This window comes from Anthonomus grandis, chromosome 10 (assembly GCF_022605725.1).
Source record: "Anthonomus grandis grandis chromosome 10, icAntGran1.3, whole genome shotgun sequence".
NCBI lineage: Eukaryota > Metazoa > Arthropoda > Insecta > Coleoptera > Curculionidae > Anthonomus > Anthonomus grandis.
The window spans coordinates 21,020,017-21,040,212 of NC_065555.1; the positions used below are offsets into that span (position 1 = coordinate 21,020,017).

The 20,196-nt window shown below is 32.7% G+C and overlaps 1 protein-coding gene and 1 long non-coding RNA gene across 2 annotated transcripts in view; one reads left to right on the plus strand and one right to left on the minus strand.

The window, feature by feature from the left end:
* The window catches only part of LOC126741662 (uncharacterized), a 30,192-nt gene continuing 9,996 nt past the window's right edge, over nt 1-20,196 (minus strand). The window contains exon 3 of the long non-coding RNA XR_007662264.1: nt 1-147. This is a non-coding gene — a long non-coding RNA (uncharacterized LOC126741662). The remainder of the gene's footprint in view (nt 148-20,196) is intronic.
* Nucleotides 1,317-20,196, plus strand: part of LOC126741658 (monocarboxylate transporter 12-like) — a 129,275-nt gene continuing 110,395 nt past the window's right edge. The window contains exon 1 of the mRNA XM_050448186.1: nt 1,317-1,460. The gene's annotated coding sequence lies outside the window, so the exon portion shown is untranslated. The remainder of the gene's footprint in view (nt 1,461-20,196) is intronic.

The following is a 20,196-nucleotide window of genomic DNA, read 5'->3' on the forward strand; positions in this document are numbered from 1 at the left end:
CTCAGTTCAGCTAACCGCAGGTAAAACAGGTTCATCGAGGCAAGGCAAGTGGCGCGTTACAAACGCCGTCCGATAGATGGCGCGAGTAGGACTGAACTTTGAATAAAATAACGTTGAGGGTACACTCGTAGTCCGAACAGTCCCACTCTAAAATTAATAAGAAAATTTAATAAAAGAGCGAAGAAAGGAGAAGAAGGTCTTGACTCAATCTTCAGAGATGGGTTTCAGTATGGAAACCGGCCACCGTTCAAACATACAAGACCATGTAGTTTTACACAGAGTACAAGGCTATATCAACCTAAATAACCTAAAGCTTTTAGAAATACAAAAATTTGTTAACATGGCAAAAGAAAAATCACCCAATATCCAGATTAATATCCCTGAAAATAATCTGATAAAAATATTAATTGACTAGTAATTGTCTAATGTTATTTTAACCCCTTACCCTAATTTTTGCCTTGAATTGAAATTTGCTTGCTTAAAATTTTTCTATCTTTCCAACTGCTAGAGCCACCTGTTTTTTATTTATTGTAACAACAATCTGCAATTCAAATTACAGTTCGCTAGTTAAAATGATAGATATTATGATATTAGAAAATGATAATTGTGTGTCAGGTGTATGTTTATTAAAAAAACTTTTTAAAAGTGTATTTGTATATAAAAAAAAATTGGAGATTTTAAAGAAATGTATGTTTCTCGTGTCGTAGCCATGGTATATGTGGTAATTTTTGTTTTAACTAATGTAAGTACCTTAGTTCTTTTAGAATAAGTGAGCACGCCTATTGGGACCGAATTCATTAACCCCCGTTTCCCGCGTTTTTTAAAATTTTTAATCCTCGACCTGATGATGCATTAAATTTTGTAATCGCGAAACCGGTCATCACAAAATAAAAATAGGATTTTTTTGGAGAAGTAAGACCTTTTTTTACCTTCACCTTATATACGAGATTTTCTACCAAGAAATATAAAAAAAAGTGCATAATATTTTAAAATTGTGTTTGAGAAAGAGTGATACAAATTTGGAGCGTTTTTCGTAAAAACAGTATGATCGATGACAAATGAAAGATATTTAACTTAATTAGCTTAATTATTTTTTTAAATTAAAAAACTGTTTTCTTTAAAATTAATACTTATTATACAAACAATATTATATATTTTTTTAAAACTACATGTTTAAATCCTTAACTTAACTTCGCTATAATACTTTAGCAAAATCACATTTACATTTTCAACTTGCCATGTTATTTTACGCATCTTAAATCTAAATATAAATACACATTTTGGAATAAGTTCAAGACTGAATAAAAACAGGTTATATTTAGTATGCTTTTCATTTTAAACAATTTAGGGATATAAAAGTATTTCGTAAACTTTTAGAGTATAATAAGTATATATATAGAATAATAAGTGAACGGGAGAAGAAAGAGAATAAAGTTCATATAAATATTATTTTTCCAAAGGTAAGTAAAAAAAGATATTTATTTTTAATTCATTTTGCTTGTTAACCAAAAAACATTTTGTGTTTAAAGAAAAAAAAATGAAACAAATCTGTAAGCTTTTTACAATTATTTAGGATTTATAATTATGTCTGCAATATATCTGTATAATTCCCTTTTAATTTTAATTTATATAGTAACATACTTTTGGTAATTATAGACCGACAATACATACAGTTTATGAGCGTGGTTTTAAGATGGACTGATTTCAGCATTTTCATAGTTCTTCGTTGGAAATTTGGTTTTTTGTTTTTTTTTTTTGGAAAAGAACTATTCAAAATCGTTTTCTTTTAGCCGAAAGTTGTAATTTAAACCGGTCGGGTCTTTAGATTTTTGAAAATTTTATCGATTACAGGAATTAGAGTGGTTCATTAAATATTAATTTTCGGTTATAGTTTATAATATTGTTTGATAACTGTAGTTTCGCCTTGCATTTATAATATTTTTCATGGGTTTATTTAAAATCAAAACCAAGCATTACATTCTATTAATGATTTTTCTTTGTTTTAACCTCGTTACAAGAGAATAATTTCTTCTAGGGTATTTTAGTTTTTAGGTTTTTGTCCTGGTCACTGGTTTGCCCTTTGATTTATGGTTCTTGTCTTCTCGTATTCCAATATATATAGCTAATCTACCTAGTTTGACTGGTGGTAAAGTTGAATGATGATCAAACTTGATGAATTATTTTTTGAAATATAATATGATATTTTAGTGAACCAGTTTAATTGTTTTGTTTTGAGTTTAAGTTGGATGTAAAAGTCCAAGTAAAATTCAAGCCGTTTTAATCCTTTTTCTCTTTATTGCCAACTATAAACTTACAATTATAAAAATAGTTAAAAACAATTATGGTATAAAATTTAATAAAATTAAAACAAAATTAATATTGTTTTTGTCCACATTTTTAAACAAAGGAAAAAAATTGGTTTTTAACTATGTTTTAAAAAAAAATGTTTTTTGGAATCACAAAGAAAACTAGTGATAGAATATACTAAACGAGAAAATACTTTTAAATGTATAATTCAGCAATAAAAAATATATGAAATACATTCCCTATGAAATACTATATTAGGATCACCATTTTACATATTTAGAAAAAAAAAGTCACCTTAGTATTTTCGTTTTTCAAAAACAATACAAAAAAGATAGCAGTAGATTTAACTATCGAAACGTTGATTCAATGCAATGGTCTCAAAGATCGATAAGAAATTTTTTGTCTCTCTTTTTTTAAAAAAAAGAGATTGCACGTGAGTAAAGACGTCTAGCTGTGAAGTAGTTCTTAAATTTCTTTCAGTCTGCTCAAAGTGTACTTCTTAAGACCTTTTCCAAGATTAGTATAAGTGCTTTTGGATAGAATAACCCATAAAAATGTTTTCTAGTGTTTTGTTGCTGATAATCCGCCATTTTTGCAAGAGATCGCAGATAGGATAGCAGCAAAAGTCGAGAAGCAAGTGGAAGAAAAACTGAAGGCTGAGAATAGATTGAGGCCCTACAATGTAAAGTTAGAGTATTCCGACAAAAAAATAAGGAACTAAAAAGCGCCGGGAAAAAAATAGATAAAATATTGAAATTCCAGTCGAATTAGAATGATACTTTATTATCTAGCAGGTTGGGAAGGGCGGAAAGACTTTTCTCCACCAATGAAAATGCCAACCTCTTTATCAAGAGTTATGCATTTCGATGAGTTCATTCCTTCTTGTAAACATCACAGCTATGTAGTGTGAGAGTCTGATGAGTAAAATAAAAAAAAATAACTGTCAAACTCAAATATTGATTTTCTGTTCGAGATCTCTTCTTTGAGTTTTTTTGGGCCTGGTACATACTTACAATACTACTTATTTGATGCAGAAATTGTCTATATTTTCAGTAAGATTCCAAGGTTAACAGATGACTTACACATTAAAATCGGGGGAGGGGGAACCATTTTGACAAATTTGGGATAATGAGTCATTTTTCAGCTCAGAGTTGTTGATTTCAGCTAGTTTCGCTTTGAGCAGATTTAAAAAGGATACACCCTATCTATGTCTACATTTTTTTGTGAGTTAATTTAAAGTTTTGCCTACGGCAGTTTTAACAAAACATACTAAAAAGTTTTTAGGGTTTACTGTGTTATTTTGTCATAAAAATCCCAAAAAAGGCCACATTCTAGCTTAGGTAAGTGGCACATGGTCAACTGATTTTTATAGTGTTCCTTATAATCCATTGAAAATTTGCATTGATTTTTATTTTAGTTTAAAGTTTATAAAAGCATATAACTTCTTAAAACGAAATTTTACTAAAAATATTTTGCTTATCTGAAAAATTCCTCAGTTAGGTTTTTCACATGTGGTTTCGTTTTAAGGCCTTTCTTTTTTTTAAACTACCGCCTTGTAAGTACCATTTGGGCTTCTTCATCCATCAGTTCAATAGGTACATTTACTTGTCATTTGATAATAATTTTCATCACCGATATTATGAAACTCTTGATTTTCTTTTCATTGACTTCTTGAATTTCTTCTTCTTTGACTCTGCAAAACCAGGCAAATGATCTTAATGTTTCTCATGATCTGATTGTTTTAAATGATAATCAGGCAAATACCAGCGAAGAAACCTTGTCCCAACCTTCGGCTGAAAATCTTCACAATCCAATCAGTCAACCATGTCACACTTGTCGTATTTCCTCTAACACTGCTGCACTTTAGGAAGAGTTTTCCCAAGAAAATTTAAGTTAATCGAGTCTGGATCAATCTAATGTGGGCCAATCGATTGCGACAAATGCAGGACATTCAGATGGGAAAAAATCAAAGTACAGGTAGTAAATAGTCAACATGGGCTTAGTTCGCTTGAACCTTTTCCCAGATTCCAATCAAATGTTCATAGGAGTCAGAATGGCAATAATCAGTCTCTTTTCGAATCAACGAGCCAACTACCTTCATCCGTACCTTCCTATCGTATAACAGGATCAGGATTTGAAGCACACTTATATGTACCTTGTCAGATCAAAAATGACACTTTGTCATCTCAACTACTGAATGTCAACTCGACAATGAACCCTGCTACTACTGTAGGTAATAGCAATATCAATCACAAGCGTAACTTTTGGTCACCATATAAAGACATAAGCCGCTGAATTCTTAAGTTTGATGGAGTGGAAGTTTGACAAACTTTCTGGAAAGACTCAAAGAGCTTAGACTCTCTACTACAAAAGAGCAATTGCTTCGCTCAGCCCCTGAACTGTTTACCAATGATGCATTACTTTGGTATCGCACGGCTATTTTTCGACTGAAGTTGAGATGATTTAGTAACACAGCTTCGACAAACATTCTTGCCATATGACTATGAGTTTTGCCTATGGGACAAAATCCGTCGTAGAACATAGGAGGCCTAAGAGAGGGTATTAGGATTTATCGTAGCCATGAAAAATCTTTTCCGAAAGCTACCTACTCCTTCCTCTGAACTAAGCTTCAGTTGTTAAAAGGTAATCTTTGGCTTACCTGCAAACGCGATTAGCAATTTACAACATTTATTCTATGCAAAACTTAATGCGTTTCTATCGAGCTATTAAAGAAACATAGTTCCGTGTCCAAAAATGTCTACCTTCACCCACTAATTATCGACAACTTTTAGACCCTAAACTTGCTTACTGCAAACCAGTACACTAAGCTCTGTTAAAGCCTCTGTTAATATTTATCATAGTTGTACCTCTGTTAATACTGAACATAGAATAGAATCTCAAATCGTATCATATTTATCGAAAAGTTCTTTGGTGTTTATATCATATTTTGTTGATGCAGTTACCCAAAATATTATAATAAGGCCGTTTTTATGTTGGAATTGTAAAGAAACTGGAAATCAATTTCGTCAATATTCCCAACCAAAACGATTATTTTGTTTTCGATGCGGAAAGGACGATGTCAATACAAAGTCGTGGCCTAGCTGTAGTTCAAAAAACTCCAATATTACAAGAGTGTAGGCCCGCAAGCTTGTCCAGTTCCAGAAGCAGAGGCCAACCGTCGACCAAAAAATCTTCTTGATTATATTGTGGCCCATGTTAAGAATAACGAACGACCATATCTTTTGATTAAAATTTTTGGTATTTTCACGTTAGATTTATTAGACAGTGGCGCTTTACGCACCATAATTGACGAATCTGAATGGAAAAGTTTAAAACCTCTTCTGTCAGCTTCATAAAAAATTATTTCAATGTACTGTTGCCAATAGAAATACACGCGAAGTCGTTAGTAGTGTTTACCTTCCTGTCCAAACCCAGGACCATGTTTCACTCCTTGAAATACTGTATGCATAATGCATGCATCAAAATGTATAAATTTTTGGTGAAAGATGGGTATTATACCTGATCTTCACGTTGGTTAATGGCATTTTTAGAATAATATTCCCGTTAGAATGCCTGGTTTTTTAGCAATCCAAAGCTTGAATAATCTTAGCAACGATCAACACAATGCTATTAATGATCTTATTAGCGAAACCATACCTAAATTAGATGGGAAACTTGGTTCTACTAATTTAGTGGAGCTCGTTATAAAAATGGATTCTCCTCCAATGAAATAAAGGTATTACCCGCTTTCACGCGCCTTACAGACAGAAGTCAATGAGGAATTTAAAAAAATGCTGGCAGATGATATCATTGAGCCATCTGATTCACCCTGGTCATCACTCATTGTGATGATTTGAAAGAAAGTTGGTTGGCGACTTTAAGTGAACCATATTCTAAACAAGGTTACTTTCCCAGATGCTTATCCAATGCCTTATGTCTTCGCAACTTTGGATAAATTACGCGATGCTCGCTATCTTAGCACATTAGATATTTAGTCAGTATATTGGCATATTCCTATTGACAAAGATTCGCGACCGCTTACTGCTTTTACTATTCCCTTCCATAGCCTGTTTCAGTCTAAAAGAATACTATTTGGACTGACTAATGCCCCAGCAGTTTGGCAGCGTCTAATTTATCGTGTCATTGGAGTTAAGTTTGAGCAGTTTGTTTTTATTCATCTCGACCAGCCATCAACTAGGGTGAAAACAAAGACCACAGGTATCACAAATTAATATAACCATTTAGAAGTGATTTTCGCCGTTTTTAATACTAATTGAAGTAATTTATTGTATATATATTTACTAATTTTACTTTATAGTTGGGAACTGAGTATATACGTATATGCGAGGTTTATTACAAATTGTACCGTATTTACTTAAGCATAAATCGCCGGTTTTCCTCATTTTTATAAATTGCTTAATTCTTAATTCTAGTTAACTTAAAAACGTTATGACGTAAAGAAAAAAAACAATAATCCTATGGGATTATTGTTCCTTTCTTTATTTGGCCTTTGACATATTTACGTTTGAACTTGATAATCAGAGGTTAGGTTATTTGACAACTTAACATTTTCCCCTTGTCAATATACTAAAGCCAAGTTTACCTTTTTATGTTTAATTTTGCTGACCTAAATTAATTGTGGTTTAGTTATCTAGAAATATTTCCTGCTTTAGGTTCGGGGTTACATTCAGGGCCATATTAAGGCAAGATTTGGGGTATCATTGCACGAGGGTAGTAAAGCAGGTGGCGCTTATAGAAACATATTCGTTTAAGTTTACCCACACCACTCTTGTGGGATAGCTGGAGGCAATTTTAAACCTCAGATACCCATATCTTCCATAAGCCACCCTTAATTTAATAATATAAACAACATAATTTTTTTTTCTGTAAAAAAATATGTCTGGATATGTCTCAAAAAATAACCTCACAACCGAACATAAGTTCACCTGCATGCAAAGCTGTGCCGAAAGGGTAAATATATTTTTCTTATTTTCTACCAAGATTATCTAAGATTTCCTCAGTTCTGGGCAAAGGATACTCATTTTCGATGATTGCATCAATTAATTTTCGATAATCTATTACCATTTGAAATTTTTATTTACCGGAAACGTTGGTTTTTTTGGAACAATCCAGACAGGAGCAGATTAAGGGAAAATAGATGGTCTAGTTATTTTATTCCAAAAGTCGTTGAACTTGTTTTTGTATTTCTAGTGACATGTATGGTGAATGCCAAAAGGATCTTACATATATATGCAAGATATATGGTGGTCATTTGTCGTGCGAATTTAAATTTTTTATGTGATTCGTAAGGGTTAAATCACAATCTTCAGAGTATATTATATCTTTATATTCTTGACATAATGGTACTTTTTTCTTTCGGTTTCAAATGATTTAAGCGTAAGTAATTGAGAATGTTATAGCACAGATTCACATAATATTCTGTAAATATGTGGTTATAGGATATGTTGTTTGTAGAGGGATCAATTATTTTAAAATGATCTTGGGGGATAACTCTCATTCTTTGATCAAATTTGATTTTATGGCGGGGATTGTGGTTTGGAAATCCACAGAATTCCAAATTCATTTTTAACAGTTTATTACAGAATTATTGAATTTTTTTATTTATTTAAAAAGAGGGCAGAATAGCATCTCCATTTTTGAGATTTACAGGTATAGTTAGTGCATTGTTACTTAAATTTTCAATTGGTCTGATAAGAGATTTATTATACGCCAATCAAAATTGTATTTTTATATTTACTTAAAGTGTAAGATATCTATTTTGATAGTCTAAAATAGTATTTAGATTTTTTAGATCTTTGAATTCTATGAGAGCGTCAAAATCTGTATGCCAATTAGGGACATGGAATTTTAAGGGTACTTTAATTCCAATTTCTTCTAAAAGAGTTATTTTAATATTGCAATTTTCACCATATGTGACTTCAAAAGCTTTATAAAAGAGTATATTAAAGAGCTTAGTTTGAAAAATTAGGATTTATTATTGATTTAGATGCTCATGAGTCAATCAAAACAGTGATTTGCATTTTTGGCAAAAAGAAATATGGTAGATCTATTCTTTGGGCAATATTATTTAAGTTAGTTAGTGCAGAGGCTCTTTTGAGAAAATTTTGATTTTCTAGATCTGGGTCAATTGAAGAAACAGGAGGCATAATAATTTAGTTTTTAAAATTAATTTTTAATTCAATTTAATTATAATTAGTTACTTGTACTAGGCAGCATCTAAATTATTGGGATTCTGAACAAGTAATAAAGTTTTTAGGGATTCGGAGATATTTGAGATTAGTACGATGACAGCGGTTTTTTTTAACTTAGGTAGTTAAAATAAATTTTGAATTGAATCAATGTTGAATCTATATTTTGACGTTGAATTTTACAATTTATTGATTGTAGGGAAAGCTTTAATCTCTGTACAAAATCTAATAAATGTTTATTTCTATCTTTATTAATATAATTTAGCTATTGCATTAAGGTCTGGTAACCTAGAGGATCACCATATTTTTCTTTTAAAGCTACCTTAATTTCATCCCAAGTTTTCAGATCAGATCTGCCCATTAAGAAATCTCGGAAATTATCTACTAACTTATATTGTATATGGCTTAACACATACTTTATTTTATTTATAAATTTACTCTCTGACATAATCAAAATAATAGAATTCAGTAAAGGAAAAACTGAATGCTTGTAAAGTTGGTAAAATATTTGCAAAAGAATACAATACGTCCATATTGTTAATAGTAATATACCTACTTAATGAAAAATGTTCAACTAGAGCTAGAAGAGTCAATATTTAATTAAGAAAATAAATCGCTTAATTTTAAATTGCATTTACTTTTATATGCTTTTTCGATTTCTTTGCTTTTAAACCTAGTCTTTTTTTATTAGAAAATCTAGAGTTTTACCCAAGGGAGTTTCTATGTTTTTTCTTTAGTTTTTGGTTGAAAAAGAATAAGGTGATGAAAACGATTTTTTTCACAAATAAATACAGATACTGTCTTAACAGCATGAAACTGTCATCATAAACGTAGAATAATAAAAACATACTAAGAAATCTTTAATAATAATTATAAAATATTTAATTTTCATAAAAAATGCTTTTTATTAGATAGGTACCTTTACTCCAATGAAGTACATTAATAAAACATATAAAGGGTTCACCAATGGTAATATTGTTAATAATTTAAAGCGTATCTTGTTTGAAAAATTAGGATTTATTATTGATTTAGATGCTCATGAGTCAATCAAAACAGTGATTTGCATTTTTGGCAAAAAGAAATATAGTAGATCTATTCTTTGGGCAATATTATTTAAGTTAGTTAGTGCAGAGGCTCTTTTGAGAAAATTTTGATTTTCTAGATCTGGGTCAATTGAAGAAACAGGAGGCATAATAATTTAGTTTTTAAAATTAATTTTTAATTCAATTTAATTATAATTAGTTACTTGTACTAGGCAGCATCTAAATTATTGGGATTCTGAACAAGTAATAAAGTTTTTAGGGATTCGGAGATATTTGAGATTAGTACGATGACAGCGGTTTTTTTTAACTTAGGTAGTTAAAATAAATTTTGAATTGAATCAATGTTGAATCTATATTTTGACGTTGAATTTTACAATTTATTGATTGTAGGGAAAGCTTTAATCTCTGTACAAAATCTAATAAATGTTTATTTCTATCTTTATTAATATAATTTAGCTATTGCATTAAGGTCTGGTAACCTAGAGGATCACCATATTTTTCTTTTAAAGCTACCTTAATTTCATCCCAAGTTTTCAGATCAGATCTGCCCATTAAGAAATCTCGGAAATTATCTACTAACTTATATTGTATATGGCTTAACACATACTTTATTTTATTTATAAATTTACTCTCTGACATAATCAAAATAATAGAATTCAGTAAAGGAAAAAATGAATGCTTGTAAAGTTGGTAAAATATTTGCAAAAGAATACAATACGTCCATATTGTTAATAGTAATATACCTACTTAATGAAAAATGTTCAACTAGAGCTAGAAGAGTCAATATTTAATTAAGAAAATAAATCGCTTAATTTTAAATTGCATTTACTTTTATATGCTTTTTCGATTTCTTTGCTTTTAAACCTAGTCTTTTTTTATTAGAAAATCTAGAGTTTTACCCAAGGGAGTTTCTATGTTTTTTCTTTAGTTTTTGGTTGAAAAAGAATAAGGTGATGAAAACGATTTTTTTCACAAATAAATACAGATACTGTCTTAACAGCATGAAACTGTCATCATAAACGTAGAATAATAAAAACATACTAAGAAATCTTTAATAATAATTATAAAATATTTAATTTTCATAAAAAATGCTTTTTATTAGATAGGTACCTTTACTCCAATGAAGTACATTAATAAAACATATAAAGGGTTCACCAATGGTAATATTGTTAATAATTTAAAGCGTAATCTATTATTAATAAATATTTATTATGTAAATATTTTTTGACGACGTCACTGGTAAAGATTCCTGTGTGTGGTGGAATCAATAATGCGATCAAGTGGAGTTACGATGTTGTTGCCTTTTTCCTTAAAATAGGGACGTTATCTGCATTCATTTAACTTTAAATATTGAGTTCTTTCTAGAGTACCTGATCATATTTTATTGAAGAAAATTCTGCATATTTTATTAAGGAACAATGGTATTGTTTTGTGCCCGTCAAAATAATTGACTTATTTTAATGATATTATGAAGTGTTTTTTTGTAATTTTTACACAAGAATTTGGTAAACAAACAAACTGCCTAAAGTTCCACGGCAATGGTAATTCTAGCCTTTTAATGTTCTAAGCAAAAATATGTTAAGACTATGCTTTTGCAAGCTGAAACCATGATTTAGAGTATATTTATACCAGGTGGTCCATCGCCGAGCGGAACATAGGAAAACCCATATAAATTTTAAGGGGGTAAATTTTTGGCCTTCCTGTACATTTTATAGAAAAAATTTTAGATAACTTTTTGAAGAGACCAATCTGGCAAACCCTTGTGCAAAGTTTCAAAAAATTTTAATGAGCGAATCTTGAATTATTCAATTAAATGTAATTGCAAAATTAGCAAATTTTCGGTTCAGGTGAAACCAAACGGGCACCAGTAAAATGAATATTGTCACTGACGTGAGAAGAAGTGTCAATAAATCAGTGACAGTCGATATTTGAAAACAAGTATGAATTATTTTTTCGACGAAAAAATAGCCATAAGTGGCATTATGCGGGAAACAGTTTTAGAGCAGTATCTGAAATGTTTTCAGTGTATTTCCCCACCATGCCCATTCCAACTATTAAACGTATTGTCAATAAGTTCGAGTCCAAAGGTACCGTAATAAATAATTGTAAATGTTCAACTCAGGATATCGAAAATAGAGCCGAAAAAAGAGAAAACAGAGATCTTAATATTCTATTGAGTGTGGAGGAAAAGAAGATGGTTAGTACGAGGGTTCTTGGGCAACGGTATTGCGCACTTTAAAAAAACACAAATATTATTTGTATAAATTCGAAAAGCATCAAGAGCTGCAGGAAGGAGATGAAGAGCGAAGAATGGCATTTTGTTTTAAAATGATGGTAAAGGCAAATAATGATAAGAATTTTTTAAGAAATATTTGTTTTACCCATGAATGTAGGTACATTTCTCCTCAACAATGAACCAAATGTTCAGAATTGCTGGTATTGGAGCCAAGAAAATTAACATCGTTTTGTTCATACTCGGACACAAATTCCCTAAAAAACAAATGTATTCGTGGGAATTATCGGACCCTTTTGTATGGACTATAACCTAACAGCTGAAACTTATTTGGACTTATTTCAACATCAAATTGGACCTGCCTTGGAAGAAGTTGTTCAGAAAGATTAAATGATCTGGTACCAAATGGATGGTTGCCCGGCCCATAATGCCCGTATGGTTAGAGAGTGCTTGAAAAATGCTTTTAACGGCAATATTATTGGTCCACGGTACCGGATACTTTGGCCAGCCAGGTCACCTGTCTTTCACCGAATGACTTCCTTTTGTGGGGTCATTCAAAAAGTGTCATTTATAAAAGTGTAAAATTTGAGAATCTAAACCAGTTACAAAACGCTATTTCGTTAGAATGTAATGAAATTTCCCAATATCAACTTAGTAATATTAGAAATGAATTTTATAATTGGTTAGGATATTGTTTAGCTGTTAATGGGGGGTTGTTTGAACATTTGATTAATTGATGTTTTTATGTAATTCTCTATTATTTTTAAAAAAGTTATTGTATTTTATTGAATTTTTTTACACTTAGTAAAATATTAAGAGTTCTGTTCTCTCTTTTTTCGGATCTATTTTCGATCTTCTGAGTTAAACATTTACAATTATTTATTGCAATGTCTTTGGAATGTCGAATTTACTAACAATAGGTTTAATAGTTGAAATGGACCAGATAGGCTTGATGAGAAAATAAATTGAAAATATTTCAGATACTGCTATTGGTTTAATTAAATTCTAAGTATGATACAAATTTTTTTTTAATAATCGATAACAATAATTGTTATTGGTTTAACTTCATCGTTATATTAAATAAAAGATTAGATAAAAAAGTAATGTTAACGTGTCTTACGTAAAAAAGTAATGTTAATGTATGGTTGTGAGATTGATAAAATGAAAAAAAAACATCTCTTGTATTCGGCTGTACGTCAGATTTTCCAATGCCGTATAACAAATTGTTTGCTGGTGTCTGGTGTCTGGTTTTACCTGAACCGAAAATTTGGTAATTTTTTTTAATTACATTTAATTGAATAATTCAAGATTTGCTTATTACAATTTTTTGAAACTTTGCACGAGGGTTTGTCAGATTGGTCTCTTCAAAAAGTTATGTTAAATTTTTTCTGTAAAATGTACAGGGAAGCCAATAATTGACCCTCTTAAAATTTACATGGGATATCCAGATTTGCCACCTATTAACCAAGGTACGGTTAGTAAAATCGAAAGCAGATTTCGAGAAGTTGGGCACGTGAGGGATGTTTCAAGACAAAGGTCTTCTAAAATCGATGAAAACACCCAATTAAATGTATTGTTAGCGATGGAAGAAAATCCGGTAACTACAGCCAGAAGAGTAGCTAGCGAAAACTCTATTCATCATAAATATGTGCTAAAAATCTTAAAAAGTGCAAACAAACGACCTTATAAAATGCAACCCATTCAAGAGTTATTGGAAGACGATTCAGATCGCTCGACGATCCAGAGTTCAGTTCTGTGAATTAATGATGAACGCCATTGACGAAAATCCCATATCTTCGGAGTGGATCCTTTTTTCTGATGAGGCTACATTTACCCTAAATGGCCATGTTAATAAGCAGAACTATCGCTACTGGTCTGATGAGAACCCACACTGGGTAAGGGAAACTAATACGCAATATCCCCAGAAAACTAATGTTTGCGCTGGCATAATTGGCAGGCAAGTTATAGGGCCCATATTCTTCAATGTTACTTTAACTGGGGAAAGATATCTAGAATTTCTTGAACATGAACTAGTTCCAGTCTTACGTGCCTTATATCCAAGTCAGTTCGATCCAGATTTGTATGATGAAAGAATCTGGATGCAACAAGATGGTGCTCCCCCACATTATGCCCGTAATGTACGCCATTATTTAGATGACAATTTTCCAAACAGATGGATTGGTAGGTGTGAAATCGAGTGGCCGGCACGTTCTCCCGATCTCACCCCACTTGATTTTTTTCTGTGGGGACATTTATAAAGTCAAATTTATATGAGCAAACCAGGAAACCTAGACGAACTCAAAGAACGTATTAGGCAAGAAATCCGACAAATATCTCCAGAAGTGTTAGAAAATGTCAGAAGCGAATTTTATTATCGTCTTGGACTTTGCCAACAAGTAAATGGTGCTCATTTTGAGCATCTTATACATTAAACGCAACTTTTAATAATTTAATGGTTTTTTTTTTCGTATTTCTCCTTTAGATAATCACAAAAGTAAATAAAGCAATTTAATTAAGAAAAAGGGCTCTTTTCAACTTAGAAGATTGAAAGGCCTTTCAGTGTTCTAAGAAGCATACGGACGACGTCACTATCGAGTCGCACATGGCCAGATGACGTAATCGCGGGGTTTTCGGTAACGTGGCGGCAAATTCGGCCCGTTTGCGTTACGAGTTAGAGTAGGAAAAGCGGTTTGAGAGAAGGATGGAGGATGTCTGGCAACAATTATTATAAACGCGTCGTGTTCGTCTCGTGACGTCATGAGTTATTTTATTATTTGTTGAATTATTAGTATTATGGGGACCATAAATAAAATGAATATAAATATATATTTGAAATATACAGAGGGTATTGATATTATGGAACATTTATGAGGATAATAATAGTATATATAAATATAAATATACGGGTTTAAGGTATGGATAATAAAAAAAGAAAAAGTTGGATAGAGCACCATGCTGAGCCTAAGGTTTGAACTCAGAGCCTTATGAGGATACGGCAGGTCTCTTCCCCACTGCGTGTTTAGGGCACTCCTTCGATAATTGTGGAGATTTTTTGTTGTTGTTGTTTTAATTTAGTTTTGTGTAATTTCTACTGGTCCCCACGTACCAAAGTAGACGCGAAGCGTCTTCTTGTTTCAGTTCATCTCCTGATGGTTGTTGATCTCCATCATTTGGTTGTTCTACATCGGCATCGGCTTCAGTTGACGTCAAAGATTGAACATCCGGCCTTTGGCTTGTTGAAGGTTGAGGTTGTGCCGGTTTTGGGTTCGTTGATAACGCAAAAAACTTTTTTAACGAACCTGCTAACCGCCTGTCATCTTCCTCCTTTTCTAGCTTCCTTTTCCGGTATTGGAAACCAGAAAGCCTCTTTCGACCATCAGCCATCTAAATCAACAAATATTTTTTTTAGAATTGGCACAAAAATCAGACATTACTTTTTTCAATGAAAAATTGCTTAAGGCATGAAGTTCTAAATATTTGGAAGATATTAATAAAATATTTTAAACTTACCGTTAACAACACAAACACAATTTTTATATAAAATGTATTAAAAATAAACACTAATCGATAAGTCGCTTTAAAACTCGCAAATTAAAATAAATTAAAAACAAAAGGGTGGCAATTTCTAAACATTACACCCCCGCTTATTTCTGCAGCTCCAAAATACATATTATTTATTACCCAAAAGTATTCCGCAAGAAATAAATTTCGAGGAATTACTATTGGTGGTACTTTACGCGGCTCTTTTAATTACGCCGCCCTTATAACATCATCAGCACCGGCGGCGCGCGCCGCCCTGGCTGAACCGACCATAATTGCGGTGCTATTGTTTTTATTACCTGGTCCTGGTATCTATTTATTTATCTATATAGATTATTATTATTATAGCAACGATTCGGGGAACAATTCTCGGTTTCAGTAAACATTGTATTCTGTTGGCGCCTTAATTATAAGTTTTAAATTTTATAAATTTTTGTTATTCATAATTTTTTTTTCATTACTTGGCGCTTTTTTATTTTATTTTTCGGATATTTTGCCGCTCCAAATGAGCGCCGCCCGGGTGCGGCGCACCCCTTGCACCCCCGGCACGGCTCGGCCCTGCTAACGAAACTCACAATAAAAACGCAATAAAAACTAGTAGATAACATTACTAAATGTGTTGTAACCACTTTTTATTTAGATTGCTGCTTTTTATAAAAAATCGACTGAAAGTCAGTCTGGAGAGCTCTAATTGGTAAGGGGTTAGCGTAGTATTCCACAGATGCTTAGCTTTTAAATTGTGGGCGCCATCCAGTTTGGTGTTTATTTAAAGCGTCTAAAAACGTTTTTTACTGCATGGCCTCCTGTAGTGATTGCGAAGGTTTCCCTTCTCTCATTAGTTGGACACAGGTCCGGATACCTATTATGTTGGCCCGTATGTCTGTTACTTCCAGGTCTAGATTCAGCGTGAATTGCCTGCCCTGTGGCTTGTCCTCTAGTACACCCACTGCTACCACGATCGTATGCAATACTGATATCATACTGAGTAGCCGTTTTGCCAAAGCCGGGTAACTTATGTGCCCAGTAGTTCCTTTCCCTCCTTAATTACAAAGGGTTTGTCTGGCTGTGTGACCTTGGTTTTGTCAGTTTTTAGTGCCATGCTTTAACCTGAAATACTAGGTCTAGTGGGCTGTCAGGTTTTTAAGGGTAGCAGTCGGTGTCGTTGACATCACTCTTGCTATGCCCAGACACGCTGTTCTTTCTGTTTTGTCGAATATCTGAATAAAAGCCCTTCTTTGTGCTGCATGCTACCATATTGTTACTGCGTATGTAATGACGGGTCACCCTAGATGTTTGACCTCATCTTCTAGTCGAAGGTATCCCCCTAAGAACACTAAGTTTCTTATACGCTTTAGTTTTCTTCTCTTTGAGAAGACGTGGTGCTGTTGAGATTCGTTATTAGTTTCTTATGGTTTAGCATTTGGTTGTCCCAACCGCCTAGCACAGGATATATACAATGTCTAAGACGGCTCCTAGGATAATTTCTTTATTTAACTCGAAAAATTCATCCATTATCCCAAAGATGCTGGTCATACACTTTTATAAAAGGTAAAAACCAAAAATCAACAGCATCACAAATAGCACACAGCACACACAATTTCTTTATTGTTCAAAGATTGATCGACCATCTGGGTTATCTCGTGCATCGCTGATTCACAAGATTAACCTATTTCGTAAGCATATTGATGTCGATGTAGGGAGCTAGATCGTAGTATATCGTTCCTGATATACCTTTCTCTTAGCTTTTTCTCTGGTTTCCTCATCGGTAGTCGTATATTCTCTATTGGAATTTATGCAAGAACTAAGTGTCTGTTGGGGCCTCTTGGCTATTGCCTTGTGGTATGTGCTGGTATCTCAATTAAGTCCTTAGTTTCTTCCGCCATTCTCTTTTTGCCTTTTTTATCACATCATTGTATTTTGTTAAGCTTTGTCTATTATGATTATATTGCTGAGTTCTCTTTGCTCTATTAAAGAGTTTCCTTACTGTCCGCCTAAGCACTCACTTCTTCGGTCTACCAGGAGTTGTTCTCTGTCTGACATGGTTTGCTTAAGGGACATTTGATTTCTCGAATGCATTTCTGATAGCCTTTATAACTGACTCTGTTGGCACTTAACCTCTATTGAAAATTTTTTATGTGGTTTATTTTCTAGGTGAGTCCTAGTATGTCTTTATAGAGACTATGGTTTGGTTTTCTGGGATTCTTGTAAATCTTCAGAGTTAGGCTTGTAGATTCTAGTTTGAATCTTATGTACCTGTGATTTTGAATCTTATGTACCTGTGATTTGATAAACTGGGTTCTTTCATTAGGTGCCATTCTGTCCCAAGGTCACAGATGTGTTTCTTGCCTAGAGCTAGAATCAATTACTTATCTGCCGGAGACTCGTTCCCCACATTAAGTATATTTAAGCCCGAGGCTACCTGACAATATTATTAACATTCGGAGATTCATTCCTACCAAAAGTGGGACGCGACTCATAAGTGAAACACAAATCTTTCCGACCACTCTGCCTTACATCATTCCTCCTGAAAATAGAGGAAAATCTTATAGAAAGAAGTTTGTGCTACAGGAAAGATGTACTACGGGCTAGCCCTCTACATTGAGACCAACATTCTATCAAAGGGAAATTTTATAAATCAGCGATCCACGAGATAACCAAGAGGGTTGAACAAATTTTGAATAATAAAGAAATTGCCATAGGAGCTTTCTTAGATATTGAGGGAGCATTTGACAATACGTCATATAACTTAATCAGCCATGTTATACCAGCACGAGGTTTATATACATCCTATGATAATCTTATGATTCGATCTACCAAATGCTGAACCATAGGAAGGTGACAGCGGGTCCTAATAGCACCACGGTAAAAGTCATGGTGTACAGAGGAATACCGGAATATTTTCACTATGAGGTATGCAAACGATATCGTTCTACTAGCACAAGGGGAAGCAACCAGACTCATGAATTCGAAAAAATGCAAAGAGCTCTAAACGTTCTCAAGCACTTGTACATGGAAGAACAACTAAGGATTAACTCCGCAAAAACCACCACAAAAAGAAGGAAAACATTAGTGATAACATTAGAGACCTAGTGCTTTTTGGCGAAGATCTGCGACTCGAAGATAAGGTGGAATATCCAGGGGTAATCCTAGATAAAAAAACTCAACTCCAAGAATCATTTAATAAATAATAAAATAAAGGCCACCAAAACTCATATGTATTGTAAGAATGTTCGGCAGATCATGGAGACTATCACAAAAAATGATATACTGGGCCTACACAACAATAGTGAGACCCATTATTATATACGCAGCACCAATATGGTGGCATGCGGCAGGAAGAAGAACTGGTATTCAGACACTTAACAAAACACAAAGAATAGCATATCTCGGTATAGCGTATAGCAGAAGCTACGTCAATGATACCGACTGCTGCCCTAGAATACCTGGCAGTGACCAGTTTTCGATATGGTCGTTGCCAATATCGAAAATTGGACAGAATGCCCTATTCGACAAGATCCAAAACCAAAGACGCACAACTCGACAAACTCTTTGCAACTAAATAAGTAAAGAAGCCCTAGGAATGGAAATTACCTGGCTTAGGCAAATAAAATCATTTCAGTATGGTACCCTGCGGCCACACAATCAAAGATTGGGGTAGTAGTCGTCGTGTTAGCGGATGGACAACAGGGCAGGCAACTCTCAGACTTACAGACAAAGAGAGAGAATCCCATATTTTCGCAATCATTACAGGAGCCTAAGCAGAAACAAATGCTTTAAGGCAGTTTGCGACTAGGTCAAAGACTGTACAACAACTCTGTTTTTCTATACCAAAATTTCTTTACTATCCCTGACAATTTTAACATTCGGAATCTGATCACTGATAATTATGAATATCGGTCGGACTATCGATCTTATTATCACATTTGTTTTTAACTAGGAGTAAATCTCCCTTCCTCTAATCAATGAGATTCATATTTTCATCATATTCTACTTTTATTCTCTCTTTTAAGATTAATAAATTAGTTCTCGCGTCTTCTTGACCCTTGTGATAACGGGATGTTTAATTATATTTTATTAAAACAACTTGTTTCTCTTATGTCTAAAATAAGTCTATATTTTAATTTAATAATTTTGTACATAGAATCCAAAATTGCTTAGCTAAACTATTACACATAAAACAATTATTAATGAACAACATTTGACATACTTCTGCAAATGAACTGACATGAACCCTGACTAACTTATTTACTAATATATGTAATTATAGTAACTTAAAATATTACGTATGTAGGTACCTACTATATGATAAACTTAATTCTAAATAATATAACATAACTTAAAGCCTCTATTATTAGAGGCACCTTAAAAAATTTTAAAAAAATTGAGAAAAAAGATGTTAAACCTACTTATCATAAAACAATTTTGTCCTATTTTTATGAACCTCGACTACCTTATTACCTTTTTTAATTAAAACATTGGGAGATTTGTCTTCAACCACAATATATGGACAGTTAAAAATTGGATCTTTTTTATTACCAGAATTGTTTTTAAGTAAAACTTTATCTCCAATTTTAAGGTAAAGAGGTTTGGGTTTTTTGACAAAATAAATTTTTCTTTTTTCCTTTGAATGGACCAGATTATTGTTTGCATCGGACCAAACGTTGTAATCGATATTTCAATTCAGAAGAATAGTCATCAAAATTATAAAGTGGATCAATGTTGTTAATAATATTAGATGGTAAATTGCACGTTTTTCCAAAAACTAGTTCATAAGGTGTATATTTCGTTTGAGTGTATACACTGTTATTATAAGACAAACACCAAAATTGCAGCCATGAACTCCAAGATTCTCTGAATTTTTCCC